The 16,661-nt window shown below is 37.8% G+C and overlaps 2 pseudogenes; both read right to left on the bottom strand.

Annotated features, from left to right (window-relative positions):
- The window catches only part of LOC132366569 (cytosolic beta-glucosidase-like), a 138,474-nt pseudogene that overhangs the window by 98,151 nt on the left and 23,662 nt on the right, over positions 1-16,661 (bottom strand).
- LOC132366805 (U4 spliceosomal RNA) lies at positions 2,223-2,339 on the bottom strand (annotated as a pseudogene).

The raw sequence follows: 16,661 nt of genomic DNA on the forward strand, positions 1-16,661 counted from the left end.
ATAAAGTCACCATAAATTTCAAAAAGCTGGAGAACTACAGACGGAAATCTCTGACCAATAATGTTAGAATTCAATAAATAAAGAACATTAGCTTTTTCTTTCAAAAATCTGAAAAGGAACATCGGAATAGCTTAAAATCAAAGATGGCATAATAGGGACTTCCCTGGCGGTCCAGTGGTTAAGACTCCACACTTCCACTGCAAGGGGTATGGATTCAATCCCTGGTCCAGGAACTAAGATCCCGCATGCCGTGTGGCGAAGCCAAAAAAAATTTTTTCTTAAATGATAGGGCATGCTAACACATGTATATGAAATCTAAAAAAAAAAAAGAAATGGTTCTGATGAACCTAGGGGCAGGACAGGAATAAAGACGCAGGCAGACGTAGAGAATGGACTTGAGGAGACGGGGAGGGGGAAGGGTAAGCTGGGACGAAGTGAGAGAGTAGCACTGACATATATACACTACCAAATGTGAAATAGATAGCTAGTGGGAAGCAGCTACATAGCAAAGGGAGATCAGCTCGACGCTTTGTGACCAACTAGAGGGGTAGGATACGGAGCGTGAGAGGGAGGCTCAAGAAAGAGCGGATGAGGGGATATATGTATACGTATAGCTGATTCACTTTGTTATATAGCAGAAGCTAACACAACATTGTAAAGCAATTATACTCCAATAAAGATGTTAAAATAAATAAATAAATAAATAATATGTAAAAAAATGCTAGGGCTAAAATAATAAAAAATTAATTAAAAAATAAAGAAGGCATAATAGTGGTCAACAGAAAATACTAAAAACTAAATCACAAAAAATAGTAAAACATTGTGATATCTAGTTAATGCATGTATTAGAAAAAAAGCAAGACTTATAGCTAAAAAATTAATGAGTTATAGCTAATAAGCCAAAAGAATATATAATGGAATTATAAAAAATAATCTGAGAAAGAGATAAAAAGAGGGGAAAGAGAATAAAGACAGATGAAACAAATAGAAAACAAATAGCAAGATGGTATACTTAAAGCTAACCATATAAATAATATCATTGAAGATGAATGAATCTAAACAACCCAGTTGAAAGGCAGAGATTATCAGATGGGTTAAAACACCAGACTCAGCTATATACTGCCTATAAGAAACCCACTTTAAATATAAAGACAAAAGAAGGTTAAAAGTGACAGGATGAAAAAGATGTACCATGCTAACACTAATCAAAGAAAACTGGAGTAGCTATATTAATACCAGGGTAGATTTCAGAGCAAGAATATTACCAGGTATAAGGAAAACCATTTAATAATATTAAAAGGGGTCAATATATTCAGGGGATTTACAATCCTAAATGTTTATTCACCTAATAACAGAGATTCAGAATACATGAAGCAAATACTGATTGAACTGCAAAGATAGACAGATCCACATTTGTATTTGGATAGTTCAATTAAAAAGACCAACAAGATTATAAAATAATGGACAAAAGATGTGAATAGTTCCTTCACAGAATGAGAAACACATGGCTAGTAAACATCTAAAAACACATAGGAGATCATTAAAAAACAGGGAAATGCAAATGAAAACCACAATGAGATACTATTCTACAACCACACAGTTGGCACAAATTAAAAGTTGGGCAATATCAAGCATTAGAGAGATTGTTGCAAAGCAAGAATGTTTATACACTGCTGGTAGGAGAACAATACAGAAATATCTAGTAGAGTTGAAGAAGCACATATATCAAAACCCCATAATTCACATACCACCATATATCCTGTTTCTACAAATGTAGACCAGGAGACATATATAACCATGATTGCAAAGCAGCAACAAAAACCATCACTGGAAACAGCCCAAATTTCCTTTGTCAAGACAACAAATCAATGAATGAATGAATAAACTATGGAATAGTCATACAATGAAAGACTACACAGGGGTAAGAATGAATGAACCACATCTGTATCAACATGAATAAATTTCCCAAATATAATATTGAGAGGGAAGAAGCAAAAAATACAATGTATTTCCATTTATACAATGTCCAAAACATGTAAAGCTAAACAAGAAATTGTTTAGCTATATAGTCTCACATGCTAAAATCATAAAGAAAAGCAAGGAATGAATAAATGCAAAACTCATCTTAGTGGGTACCTCTGGGAAAAGGGGTAAGGAGAAAGTACTGAAGAGGGGGTCCTAGAAATATGGTGAGTATGTGGATATCAGTTTTATTTTTGATTCTATACACATAAATTATAAATGTTTTTTGCTATTGTTTTTTGGGAAAAGTTTTCAATTAGCAATAATCACGCCTCGGATAAACATCATTGGCTACGATACCGCCACTGCACAAAGCCTGCTATTGTTTTTTGAACAAACAAATCTTATAATACATTTCATTGCTCATAATAAGGGCCATTTACTGAACCTTAGCTTTCTATCACTCCTATATCAAAAACTTACATCAGCCATCTCATTCTTCCCCTCATGACAACCCTTAGAAGATGTGCTACTATTACTAATAAGAACAAAATATAAAGATTGAGTAACTTTCCAATATCACATAGCTAATAACTGTGACTATCAAAACATGATACCCCAGTCCTACCCTTATCGACATCAACAGTTTAAACTCCTTCATTACTTACAACTTAGGTGAGTCTTAGACAAAATGAAATCTTTCTTTGTGAATTAATGTTTCGTTCCACCTCTGTACATTTCCCAAATAATAACTGCAATATCTACCTTCCTTTGAGGATCTCACAGTCTAGTTGATATCAGACAAATAAAGTCTTAGACTACATTAAGATAAAAGCTATATTAAAATCACGTAAAAGCACTATGGGAGAACCAAGAAGCAAGCACTCAAGAGTTACTTCCGTCATTGGGAGGCAGGTAGACTTGCCCACGAGAAAACATTTTAAGGCAGATGTTGAAAGATGAGTAGGAGTTATAACAGTGGCTCTGATAAGGGAAAAGCAAACGCGTAATTCACTGGCCATGGCGGGGGTGAATTGCAGAAAGAAGGCACTAGAAGCCCAAAGACCAGTTAGCAGGTTGTTGCAATATTTTTGGCAAAAATGACAAATTCCTGTATTTTGTTTTTTTAGTAATCTGGAAGAAAATAAAATTGTCTCTGAAATTCTTACCATATGAGGACATAGAAAGGATTCCCACAAAAAATGTAAAATATTGACATTACCTACAAATCAAAATATCAAAAACTTCCAAGGCGGCAAAGGATTACGGAAAGAGCACAGGCTCTAAAGCTGGCATAGAGGAGTTTCAGCTCCATCTCTACTTGACTTCTCTGTATATGAAGTGAGAAGATAATATCCACTTTGTAGGGTTCTCATAAAGATCAACTGAGCCAAAGCCAAAGTGTCTAGCAGGGCAGGTGGCAGACAGTATGTGTCCAGCAAGTGTTAGTTTTCTAGTCTTCTAGACTCAATGCAATAAATACTAACTAAAAATTTACACAAAAAGTGACCATTTGCTCTTTTTCCTTCTTTCTGTGGCCAGCTCTTGATGCCAGAGTACACATGTAGGAAGCAGTTAACTCATATTTGCAAACTTGCCTGTGATGAAGATTCAGTGTCTGGACCTGCATGATTGGGTCTGTGGGGTCCTCGGCTACCTGGTTTAGAAGCCGTCATTACAAATGGTGTCATGTCACTTTCACTTTTGCCATGACAATGCCCTTCGTGAGGACATAGATCTACACAGACCTCAGTCCTCTGCACAAAGGAAATCACGTCAAGCAAAAACTAAATAAGTGTGTGACGTGTGTGTGTGTGTATATATACTTTTCCTTCAAAACCCCAAAATGACCTTACTTTACAACCTCTTCTCAAGAGCATTCTCTAACTCTTCACGATCACACACTGGACAAATAACACATAGTGTCGAGTCAACATTAAAAATATCTTTTGCCTCCTTTGCACTTTGAGCTCTGTCAAGGCAGGGTCCAGGTGTCACTCACTTACTTTTGTTTCTCCAGTAGCAAGAATGGCATATGGGAACAGTGTGTGCTTAGGAAAATGCTTTTTGTGTGGCATGCTTAACATAAAATAGGAATGTTGATGTTTGCTATGTCACTGCTTCACAGAAATGTGGAAAAGCTGTCTCCATGTTGGTAAGTGATTGCAAATTCTTTACTTGAAAGAGGAAATATAGGACTTCCCTGGTGGCACAGTGGTTAAGAATCCACCTGTCAGTGCAGGGGACATGGGTTCTAGCCCTGGTCTGGGAAGATCCCACATGCCACAGAGCAACTAAGCACGTGCGCCACAACTACTGGGCCTGCGCTCCAGAGCCTGCGAGCCACAAGTACTGAGCCCACGTGCCACAACTACTGAAGCCCACGCTCATAGAGCCCGTGCTCCACAACAAGAGAAGCCACCACAATGAGAAGCCCGTGCACTGCAACGAAGAGTAGCCCCCACTCGCCACAACTAGAGAAAGCCCACGCGCAGCAGCAAAGACCCAACGCAGCTGAAAATAAATTAATTAATTTTTTTAAAAAAGAGGAGATACAGTTAAAAATTCAAGTAATTGCCATTCAAAAATTGTGACCTGATGTACTTTCAAATGAAAACATTTATATATTTTTACAACTAACATTCATTAAGAATATTAGACATAACTATTTTATGTGAAACTTTGAGGTTGTGGAGAGCAAAGATTCTCTGATCTAGAAACAGTGCCCTGTGCCTGAAGCTAATTCAGAAGGGATGAGGGACCCAAAAATGATAAGAAAAACCACCATACCAAGGGGAAACGCATTTCACTATCACAGCACAGGAGGATGGAGGGTTCCAGAAGGATGTCTCCAAGAAAATAAAAACAAAAGAAACGGATGAAGTATGTGATGTGTTTGAACATGTCAAGAAGTAATTTACATTTCTGGCAGACAGTGTGGGGATGAATTAGTGAAAGAATCACAGAACAGGAAGCCAACAACAACGAAGTATTAACTCTCAGGCAAAAATAAAAACCGTACAAGAAAAGAAAGTCATAGGATGTTAGGCTCATTTGCACACAATATTTACATAAAACTGTGATGCAAAAACTAAATGATAATTTAAACAAAATTTGTTTAATTCCCAAATACTCACATTAGAAAATGGAGAAGAGAAAGTTTGCTTTGTGAGCAGATACTGTAAGCAGGCCTAAAAAAAAAAACTAATCTGACATAATAGGAAGTTAGTATGTTATATTTTCAACTAGAACATCAAATAATAGCTGTATAGGCATGCTCTTTAGAAACATAAAGTAAATCCTAGAAAAAGTGAAAAGACTCAAAAGCATTGGCTTTGGGGAAAATAAATAAGAAGCAGAGAGGAGTGACATAAAAGACCTTTTTTGTTGTTGGGTATTATAACTCTCACGGTACTATCTGAGTTTCTAAACTATGCACGTATGTTACTAAGATAAAACTAAAAGTTAAGTTAGAAAAATAAAGATAATAAAGAGAAGGAAAATGGTAGAACTAGGTCCCAAACTAGTCAGCACCTGCTTGCAGGAAGGAGGGCATGCCACGGAAGGAGGCATGTGGAAACATGCACGTGTGCTTTTGACCGTGCCAGTGACCGGCATGCTGTTGATATTTAGTGACAGGGCCGATAAGAGGTCCTGCTAAGTACAGAGCAGCCACACACACCAAGGAATGGCCAGAACAAATGCCAGCGGCACCTCCCCTGGAAAACACTGCAGGAGATGGGAAAAAGAGTAAAGAAACATACAATGAGAAGGGGAAAAGGACAGAAGAGAGGGAGGGCAAAGCAAAAGGAAACTATCACACTACAAGATATAAAATAATAAAAGGGCAGAAAAAAGTTGAACCATATTGGTAATCATAAAAATTATAAATCCATTAAACAGTCCTGTTTCAACAAAGGTAAAGATTAAGAGGAAAAAAATATTTACATGTAAGTACTGATAAAAATAAAGTAGATTTAGTAATATTAATATGATATAAAAATGAATACAAAGAAAAAGCATCAAATAAGACAAAGAATAATAAGCTCATATTAATAAAGCTTATAGCCCACCAAAACTATAGCGTAATCATGAACTTTTGTGCACCTAACAATAGAGATTTGAAATATACAAGAAAAAATCTGCTACCAATGCTGGGATATATTGAAAACTTAATTAAGACAGTGAGAAACTCTCTCAGAAATTGAAAAAGAAAGAAAGAATTTGGTGAATATAGTTTATAAGCTTATTCTCTTATGGATAGAAGTCTATGTATGACTTTACACATATAGATATATATTTATGTGTGTGTATATACACATATGAAACACACACATGAATGAGAGAAACAAAGACTGGTAATCAGCAATAGAAAATTATTTTCAAACATCCTTGAAGTATTCACAAATATTAGAACTCACGCAGGCTACATTCTCTGACAATTAAACAAAAAAGAAGAAGGAAGGGAGGGAGGGAGGGAAGGAAGGAGAGAGGGAGGAAGGGAGGAAGATTTTTAACAACCAAAGAATAAGCCAATCTATCCACTTGGATTTTATTTAAAATTCTAACTAAATCTTGGAGTAAACAGAAAATAAAGCAGAATGGTTTTTGAGGAAAAATGTGTTATTAAAATTATCTTAAGAAAAGGCAAAAACCTGAAAACAAACATCTTTAATGCAGCTAAATGCTTCTATAGAACAGACTTTTCCTCAACAGATGGGAGCTGAGGCTGAATAGAGAAAGTGATGGGCTGGGGGAGATATGCATCTGCGGTACTCAGATACTGCCCGGCATGGGGAGGTCTCTGGAAGCCACAGATGTGTCCATGAGAAAAAGAATCATCTAAATATCTGTCAAAATCGGATGTTGTGAAGCCAGCTTAAGAACTTTCCTTTTCATTACCTTGCCTTCAACCAGGTCAACCAGGTTTAACTGGGTCAGAAGCTTTGATAAACAATCGGATGTCAGAGAAGCAGGGAAAAAAAGAAGATGAACAGAAACTCTCCTCCAATAGAGCTAAGAAAGGGACTTCACCTTAAATCGGACTTGGAGTTTTAACTATTTCATAGATTAATTATTCTAAATACCAAAATGAGACTATGTGTTGCAACTGAAGTGGCCATATGTATCAGCCAGGGTCCCAGCAGGAAACAGATGGCACTCGAACTGGGTAATTGAGGAGAGTTTTATACAGGGACATTTTACTATGGGGTGAGCAGAGTCTGGGGAAAGCAACAAGGATGGCACAGAACCTCCAGGCTTGCAGCAGCAGGAAGTCGTCAGCACCACAGAAGGTGCTGGGGCAGAATGGGCTTCCAAAGCCTGTAGGGAGTAGTCGCTTGCTGAGGGCTGCCTGGCAGGAGAGGAGTTCTTTAGTAGAGCCAACCCACTGCAATCCAGTAGATGCGGGAACAGGAAGAATAAATACTTTGTCTTCTCCCTCCTCCTACCCGGACTCTACCATCTCCTGCTAATGCTTCCTGTTGATCAAGTCCAAACTGAAGCCAAAGGACAATGCCATCCATATAGGTCTTCTCCCAGGGCCAAGAGCAGGGAAAGGTGGAGAGTGGATCCCAATGGACACACAGAAGATATCCAGTACAATAGATAAGTTACAAGGTCCTGCCGTAGAGCACAGGGAACTATATTCAACATCTTGTAATAAACTATAATAGAAAAGAATATGAAAAAGAATGTATGTATATATATGTAGAACTGAATCACTTCGCTGTACACCAGAAACTAACACAACACTGTAAATTAACTATACTTCAATTTAAAAAAGAATATATCCAGTACATAATAAGACTTAAGGCCACCAGACAAACAGAGCCCACCTGTGTTTTCTTCTAAAGAGAAGGGAAGAACTACCCCCACTAGGTAAATGTAAAGGTGCAGTGGGGAAAATAAAGAAGTTACTTTTATGAGCGTGCCCTGAGTGTTGTACTTGTGGACTGTACAAATATAATGTATAACAGAACATGATTATAAGTTAATTACTGACAATAATTCAGGGAAGTGATAAATTCTTCTAGGAATAAATAGTGAGAGGAAATTTAATCCTGGTTCTGGGACTTGACCTTCTGGGCTCCAACCCTGTACTTGTGTTGTTTGTTTTCTGATAATCATAATGTCTTCAGCTACAAAGACTCCTGACTCCCTCTTCATTTACTGTAGTCCTGTTTAACACTTGTCCTTTTTGTCTTAACTGCTTTGGCCTCTGCTATTCTTCTGCAATTATTCTTTTATCTTTCAGTTAAGTCTCTTTGCGTTCAGGCATTTATGCACAGAATTCCTCCGTCTACTGAAAGACACTTTTCTCTGCCTTTGAAAGAAAACCTCTCCTCTGCTTTTCGTCCATCAGAGCATTGCATTCATCTAGGCTGGCTTCAGCCTCTGATTGTCACTATGCTAATCTGAGGCCCATTTGGGAGGATGGAATGGTATACTGGAAAAAGCATCATGATGATGATAATAGCTATTATGTATTAAGCCCTCGGCAGGGGGTAGGCACTTTGCTAAGCACTTTACATGTGTAGGGTAAAAAATTTTTCTTGACCCTCTAAGGGTCCCTGGCTGGGCCTGAAAATTAAACTGACAAAGACAGATTAACAAGAGAAAAGCATGCAAATTTATGTGATGTAAGTTTTACATGACATGGGAGACTTCGTAAGGAAATGAAGACCAGATAAAATGGTTAAACCTGAGTATTTTTATGCTGGGTTTGATGAAGAGTAGACAGCTGTGGAGGAATACGATAGGTCAAGGAGTATGTGCTAACTTGGGGGAAACTTAGCAAGGCCTGCTTATTCAGATTCTTCTCAGTGTCCCTCTGTCTTCTGAGATAAGGATGCACCTTTCCTCCAGGTATAGGGAGAACACCTCTCACATGAATGTTTTATGACCTGTTTCAGGGGCTGAAGATCAGAGAGACCTTCCTGTTTCTGCCACTTTCTCAAACTCCTTCAGTTTCCAAAGTGCCATGTTTTGGGAGAGCGAGAGCTTGTCCTGAACCCCATCACATGCTTTCTGCCTTCTGATTCTACCCCTTTTAGACATGAAGAATCTGAGGTTTCCTTGAGTTTAAGAAGATCACAGAGCTGGTAACTAGTGAACTTAAAATTGTAAGCTGGTGTAACTGATCCAAGACTGTGCTCTGACTACGCTCAATGGTCTTTCAATTCATATTTTCTTTATGTTAATTTATCTCTACACCTTGCTACCTTTGTGACCTTAGAGAATTCACTCAACCTTTCTATGCCTGAGTTTCCTTATCTGAAAAATGAGGATGATAATAAACCTGGGTCTTCCGGTTTGGCAGTGTTGTTGAGAAAATTTCTTGGACGTTTATGGGAGTTGAGGCATTTAAAACGGACTTGCTGGGAGGCAGTGTTTCATTGTTGTTGTTGAAAAACAGTATTTGTACCTATGACTCCAGGCTACACTCTCTCCTAAGAAGAGATCTCAAAGTAAATAGTCCTTTTAGGAACCCACCTTGACTCCCTGCCCTCCTTGACGACTACAAGGCTGGTACTCTTTTCTGGAGATGCATTGCAGCATCCTCTAGCCTCTCAGTACCGAGAGAAGGACATCCATCCTGTTCCAGAACTTTGGGGCAGGGGGCAATGGCTCCTGGACAAAATGCACTATGAAAGCTCTTCCCCTAGAGGCAAGCATTTTTTTCCGGTGGCCTTTTTCCTGTTTCCCTTTTAAAAATAATAATAATAAAGTTCTCTTATTACATAACTATGGGACAAAGGATCAAACAGTGCTTAAAATGCAAAAAGTGCCCTACATTCAAACTGCTGTTGCCCAGAAGAAACACCCTTTGCAAGACTTAAATAAACCCTTTAACTCTTACCTGCCTCTGATGCATGAAAATTACAAAGAGCACCATGCCTTTATCTGTTATTTCCCAGTGACATCATGTGATACGCAAAATACCCCAACTCCTGGAATTCTGGCCTAATTCTAGAAACAAATCAACCCAAGAATTTTATAAACACTCATTTGATTTTCATTATTTTCTTATCAAACACAAATTACAGATTTTCATTGTCCAACATAACTATGCAAAATAATGGGCTCCCTGAATATATTCTGTGAATTAGGCCTCGTAAATCAATTGTTTGTCAGTTAAATTCAAATGTCTTATTTTAATTAATTCCATTTTGATATATGCTTTTAAATACCTATTTAAACCTGGCACTCATGAAAATGGGCTAAGGGCATCCTTTTTTTTTCTTTTTTTTTCTTAATTTTTATTGAAATATAGTTGATTTACAATGTTGTGTAAGTTTCAGGTATACAGCAAAATGATTCGGTTATACATATATATAGATATATATATATTCTTTTTCTTTTTTTTTAACAACTTTATTGGAGTATAATTGCTTTACAATGGTGTGTTAGTTTCTGCATTATAACAAAGTGAATCAGCTATACGTATACATATATCCCCTTATCCGCTCCCTCTTGAGCCTCCCTCCTACCCTCTATATCCCACCCCTCTAGGTGGTCACAAAGCACCGAGCTGATCTCCCTGTGCTATGTGGCTGCTTCCCACTAGCTATCTGTTTTACATTTGGTAGTGTATATATGTCCATGCCACTCTCTCACTTCATCTCAGCTTACCCTTCCCACTCCCTGTGTCCTCAAGTCCACTCTCTATGTCTGCATCTTTCTTCTTGCCCTGCCTCTAGGTTCTTCAGAAGTTTTTTTTTTTTTTTTTAGATTCCATATATATGTGTTAGCATACGGTATTTGTTTTTCTCTTTCTGACTTATTTCACTCTGTATGACAGACTCTAGGTCCACCCACTTCACTACAAATAACTCAATTGTGTTTCTTTTTATGGCAGAGTAATATTCCATTGTATAGGGACTTCCCTAGTGGCACAGTGGTTAAGAATCTGCCTGCCAATGCAACGGACACAGGTTCAAGCTCTGGTCTGGGAAGATCCCACATGCCGTGCAGCAACTAAACCTGTGCGCCACAACTACTGAGCCTGCACTCTAGAGCCTGTGCTCCACAACAAGAGAAGCCACCACAATGAGAAGCCTGTGTACCACAATGAAGACCCAATGCAGCCAAAAATAAATAAATAAATTTATTAAAAAAAAAAAATTCCATTGTGTATATGTGCCACATCTTCTTTATCCATTCATCTGTCGATGGACACCTAGGTTGCTTCCATGTCCTGGCTATTGCAAATAGTGCTGCAATGAACATTGTGGTACATGACTCTTTTTGAATTATGGTTTCCTCAGGGTATATGTCCAATAGTGGGATTGCTGGGTCGTATGGTAGTTCTATTTTTAGGTTTTTAAGGAACCTCCATACTGTTCTCCATAGTGGCTATATCAATTTACATTCCCACCAACAGTGCAAGAGGGTTCCCTTTTCTCCACACCCTATCCAGCATTTATTGTTTGTAGATTTTTTGATGATGGCCATTCTGACTGGTGTGAGATGAAACCTCATTGTAGTTTCGATTTGCATTTATCTAATGATTAGTGATGTTGAGCATTCTTTCATGTGTTTGTTGGCAATCTGTATCTCTTCTTTGGAGAAATGTCTATTTAGGTCTTCTGCCCATTTTTGGATTGGGTTGGTTGTTTTTTTGATATTGAGCTGCAAGAGCTGCTTGTAACTTTTGGAGATTAATCCTTTGTCAGTTGCTTCATTTGCAAATATTTTCTCCCATTAGGAGGGTTGTCTTTTCGCCTTGTTTATGATTTCCTTTGCTGTGGAAAAGCTTTTAAGTTTCATTAGGTCCCATTTGTTTACTTTTGTTTTTATTTCCATTTCTCTAGGAGGTGGGTCAAAAAGGATCTTGCTGTGATTTATGTCATAGAGTGTTCTGCCTATGTTTTCCTCTAAGAGTTTGATAGTGTCTGGCCTTACATTTAGGTCTTTAATCCATTTTGAGTTTATATTTGTGTATGGTGTTAGGGAGTGTTTTAATTTCATTCTTTTACATGTATCTGTCCAGTCTTCCCAGCACCATTTATTGAAGAGGCTGCCTTTTCTCCATTTTATATTCCTGCCTCCTTTATATCAAAAATAAGGTCACCATTTGTGCGTGGGTTTATCTCTGAGCTTTCTATCCTGTTCCATTGATCTACACCTCTGTTTTTGTGCCAGTACCATACTGTCTTGATTACTGTAGCTTTCTAGTATAGTCTGGTGAGTGCTGGTCGGCACCGATCCTCTGTGCAGGAATCTCTTTGCTTTGCCCTCTGCACCCCTATTGCTGCGCTCTCCTCAGTGACTCCAAAGCTTCCCCCCCTGCCCACCCCCCGTCTCCTCCAGTTAAGGGGCTTCCTAGAGTGTGGAAACTTTTCCTCCTGCACAGCTCCCTCCCCGAGGTGCAGGTCCCGTCCCTATTCTTTGGTCTCTGTTTTTTTCTTTTTTCTTTTGCCCTACCCAGGTACCTGGGGAGTTTCTTGCCTTTGGGGAAGTCTGAGCTCTTCTGCCAGCATTCAGTAGGGGTTCTGTAGGAGTTGTTCCACACGTAGATGTATTTCTGATGTATGTGTGGGGAGGAAGGTGATCTCCACGTCTCACTCCTCCACCATCTTGAAGGTCTCTCTTGGCATCCTTTTGTAACGAGTAAAAAAATCACAAGCTTCAGAGTCAGCTGGATCTTTCTTTGACCATTTCAACAAATATTTATGAATCATACAATGCTTCAGATACCTAGTCACGACTCTGGGCTTTCAATCTTAGTTCCCATTTCCCAGGAGAATAGAAAAGAGCTGGGGGTAGGTAGACTTAGAGAGCTAGACCTGAAGAGAGGTGGGTCATATCCAGATATTAGCACCTAAAGAATGTCAAACTCACAAATTAATGGGCAAGAATTCCTTACAATCTGCCTAAGCAGGAATGTGGGTTTATTTTTTTGTCTCTAATTTAAAAAAAATTCTAGAACTCCCACATACTAGTTCACCCTGGACAACTTAACTTCTTTGAATCTCTGTCCTTATTTTTAAAAAGGGAAAGATTATATAGGACACGTGTTAAATGTCTGGCATGGTGGCAAATACGATTTGTTTTAAAAAGGCACATATTATTGCTATTGTTATTATTCCCATCATTCCCATGATAGCAAGCTCTTTCTATGTGATTTTTATGTTTCCAAATAGCTCATTAAACTTGCAGACATATATTTAGATCCATGCAATATTTCCAAGTGCATTTAATGACAGGCTGTGTCATAAGGTAACTCTGCTGCGGTTTTTGTCTTAGAAAAATGCGGTTCAGAATCAATGCATCATAGGAATTAAAAGACCAACTTGAGGTAAAATTGAGTCATAGCCCATTGCCTTAGGTGAGCAGAACCATCCATCCCCCACAGACAGGTCTACACTTGGTACTGACGGGTCTTACTGAATCTTTATATAATCTAAGTTTTGTTATACTTGAAATGGTTAATTAAAAGAGGTAGGGGAGTCTGAAATGTCACAGCAAGTTCCTCTTGGCCTACTGTCACGTTTCATGATTTCTTGTGCTGAACCCATTTGGATTAAGCAGTGACCCAATCCAAATAAATTGCTTCTGTGCCTCTTATCTCTATAACCTATTTATGTCCCAATACATCTGCATTGCGTGGCTCAGTAAGATCCATTAAGTCCTTGGGCAGTGTTTACGGCTAATTTTTTTTTTTCTTTAAGGCTCAGATTTATCACAATAAAGTGATAGAATACTGTGCAGACAGTGAGTCAAACCTTTTTTAAAAGAAAGGAAAGAAAAGAAGTATAAGGTATGCAATTTCAGTCTGGGAATTCTCAGAGCAACTCTGTGGGTGAGAGACAATCATTTCTTGTAGGTTTTAGGTAAAGATATAATTTACCTTTATTTGCAGACACAAAATTCTGAGAAAACATTATTTGCATAAATTCCCCTGGCTTTAAAAATATTTATGAAATTGAAATAGTTACCTGGAGGAAGACATTTCATTCAATGTCAAAGGTCAGGCACACTGACTAACACCCCAGATACTACTGATGTACTTTCAAAATTTAAAATAATGTTTATACCATTTATTTATTCATTCATATATAGAGCACCCATCCTGAAGTATCTGGGACACTGAACAAGGTTTACATAAATCTGACTGTTTTTTCCTCTGGGCCATTTGGCTCAGTCTGGTAGACCATAAATATTCAATAATACTTTACAATGACAAAGCATCTTTTATGCAAACATCTCTAAGCACATTATTCACCAATATTACAATCTCCTTTTTAACCTGCTGGTAAAGTCACAGAAACTAATTGACTTTCTTCAAGGTCCCATCACAAATTGTTTATTTAATAGAGTCCAGGTGTCCTGAGCCCAGCTATAACTAAAGGGAGAAAAAAACAAACACATTTTTTTTAGGTGCTTAAGCTGATGACCTACACTAAATATTTCTAAATTGAATCTATTAGGCAAAACGTCCTCCTTAAAGATGTTAAATGTTGTGATACATCCAATTGAATTTTACAACTTTTCTTCCAATTTGCTCAAGGCCAGTTACCATTTTCAGAGCCCCAAGAATGACCTATTTTAATTGAATCCTGTTACAAACACTTAAACTTTCACTCTTTAATCAAATCAGTTTTCTAAATAGAAATTAAAGTTGAAGCAGAAAAATAAAAGTTTTCCTGGAAAGATCCAGTTGAAGTAATAACATAACTGTACTGAAATATTCAAGCAAAGTAAAAGCTTGGAATTACTGTGAGATTTGGGCAAGTCTAAAAGAGTTCAGGTTACCTAAGCAAAAGGAAATATTTTAAATTCTTTATTTTACCTCTTCTACCAAATGTCACAGTAATGCAGGTTAAATATAAAATATTAATAAAATACCCCCAAAATGGGAAGATTGTTTAAATCACTCACAACTGTGACTGCCATAATAGCACATTTTGCAAACCCGCAACTCCAAGGAGTGTGATTGACTGAGGGCCCCAGCTGCTGAGCCCTGAAATCCATCACATGTGCTGGAGTTGGCACTGAGGCCCACTTCCCAGGGTTGGTCCCAGCCAATGATAAGCATGGCAAGGTTATGACAATCCTGGACCTGGAAGATGTGGTACTCTTCTGACAGGAGACTTTGGATCAAGGACTCCCCAAAGACCTGGTAAACTTTCTTTGAACTTCACTTACGTCTAAATGCTTCACTCAAACTTCCTTTCTTCCTTCCCTTACTCCTTCACTCATCAGACCTGCATCCCAGCCTCTCCTGGCTCCCACTCCAGTTTCTCTCATGGGTGTTTTCCCTAATAAACTTCTTGCATGTTCAATACCATCCTGGCATCTGCTTCTTGGAGGACCCACTAACACATCATCTGATGGTGATGGTGATGGTGATGAAGACAATGATGATAAGGACTAACATTTAATGAGTTCTTTAAAAAATGTCAGGCCCTGTGTTAAGAGATTGCCTAAATTATTTCATGTACTATTCCCAATAACCTCCAAAAGGTAGATATTACTCACCTGAGGGAAGTAAGTCTTAAAAGGTTAAGTAACAAAAACAAGACTATATTCCTTGTGAAAGTCTAATTTGAATGCTTGTTTTTCCTAAGCCAGTGAAGTGTAGAAGCACTGGTGCCAGTAACTAGCACATTATATCACTTCTCTGTATTACTATTTTGCAGTACAATCTTCTAGTCCTTTTTCTGGATAGTTATTACACAGTTATAGTTATACTCAAAATAATAAATGTAATAAGTTAAACTTTTTTTGTAAGAAATTGTATTTTTACTTGAACTTTCTGATTCCTCTAAAATTTTCACAGTTAGTCTGCTTCACTTTGGTTACACAGACCTGATCCAATCATTCAAATACTGTTAGCTAACATATTCAAATATTTTCCGTATTTGTATCACATATACGTAGAGTCACTATATCAACTCTGTGTAGTGGGGAATTTTTCCCAAGCCATTAAAACAAGCAAAGGTCAAGCAAATGAGCCAAGGCCAAGTAACTTAGACAACCAGAACTGTTAAAACATCCAAAATAATAATACCCAGTCTCCAATTTTAGAATTTATTGACAGTATTAAATAGACCACTTTAAATAACAAACTAATAGGCTTTTTCTAACCAAAACAATTGGTACAATAAAATGCACTTAAAAGGATTTATATCCCATAACCGTCTTTCTAAGAAAAGACAGCAGCTTGGAACTTGTAGCAGCTTGCTAATTCCAGAACAGAAATTTCTGACACCAGATAGTGTCATTTAGAATAATTTAAGTTTCCTTTGACTCATAAACGAATTGACTTTCCTCAAGGTCCCCCAGGAAACACTGGGTCAGTCTTCAGTCTTTGCAGATTTCAGCTGATACTGCAAAACAACTCCCTGAATACAGAGTATTCTAGAGTTTTCGTGTGAAAGAATGATTATAGTTGCTACAAATAGTTTCTACTATATGCCAGTTGGCAGTATAAAGGGGTGTTCCATCAGCAACCTTCCACAAGAGTCTTCTTAAATAAATATGCATTCTAATAAGAAAAGCATACTTACCTTGCAAATAGAACTTTAAGACAAGTTATCAAGATTTCACCTCCCAACAAGATTGTCCCCCCAAAGACCCTCCTCCATGAAAGGAAAGCTACTGCTGCCCTTCACTTCTCATCCCATCATTAAAGTTTCACTTCTACTGGAATTTGGATGGGGTCTGGGCTATAAGTGCAATGCAATGTCTAT

Source organism: Balaenoptera ricei, chromosome 5, assembly GCF_028023285.1.
Source record: "Balaenoptera ricei isolate mBalRic1 chromosome 5, mBalRic1.hap2, whole genome shotgun sequence".
NCBI lineage: Eukaryota > Metazoa > Chordata > Mammalia > Artiodactyla > Balaenopteridae > Balaenoptera > Balaenoptera ricei.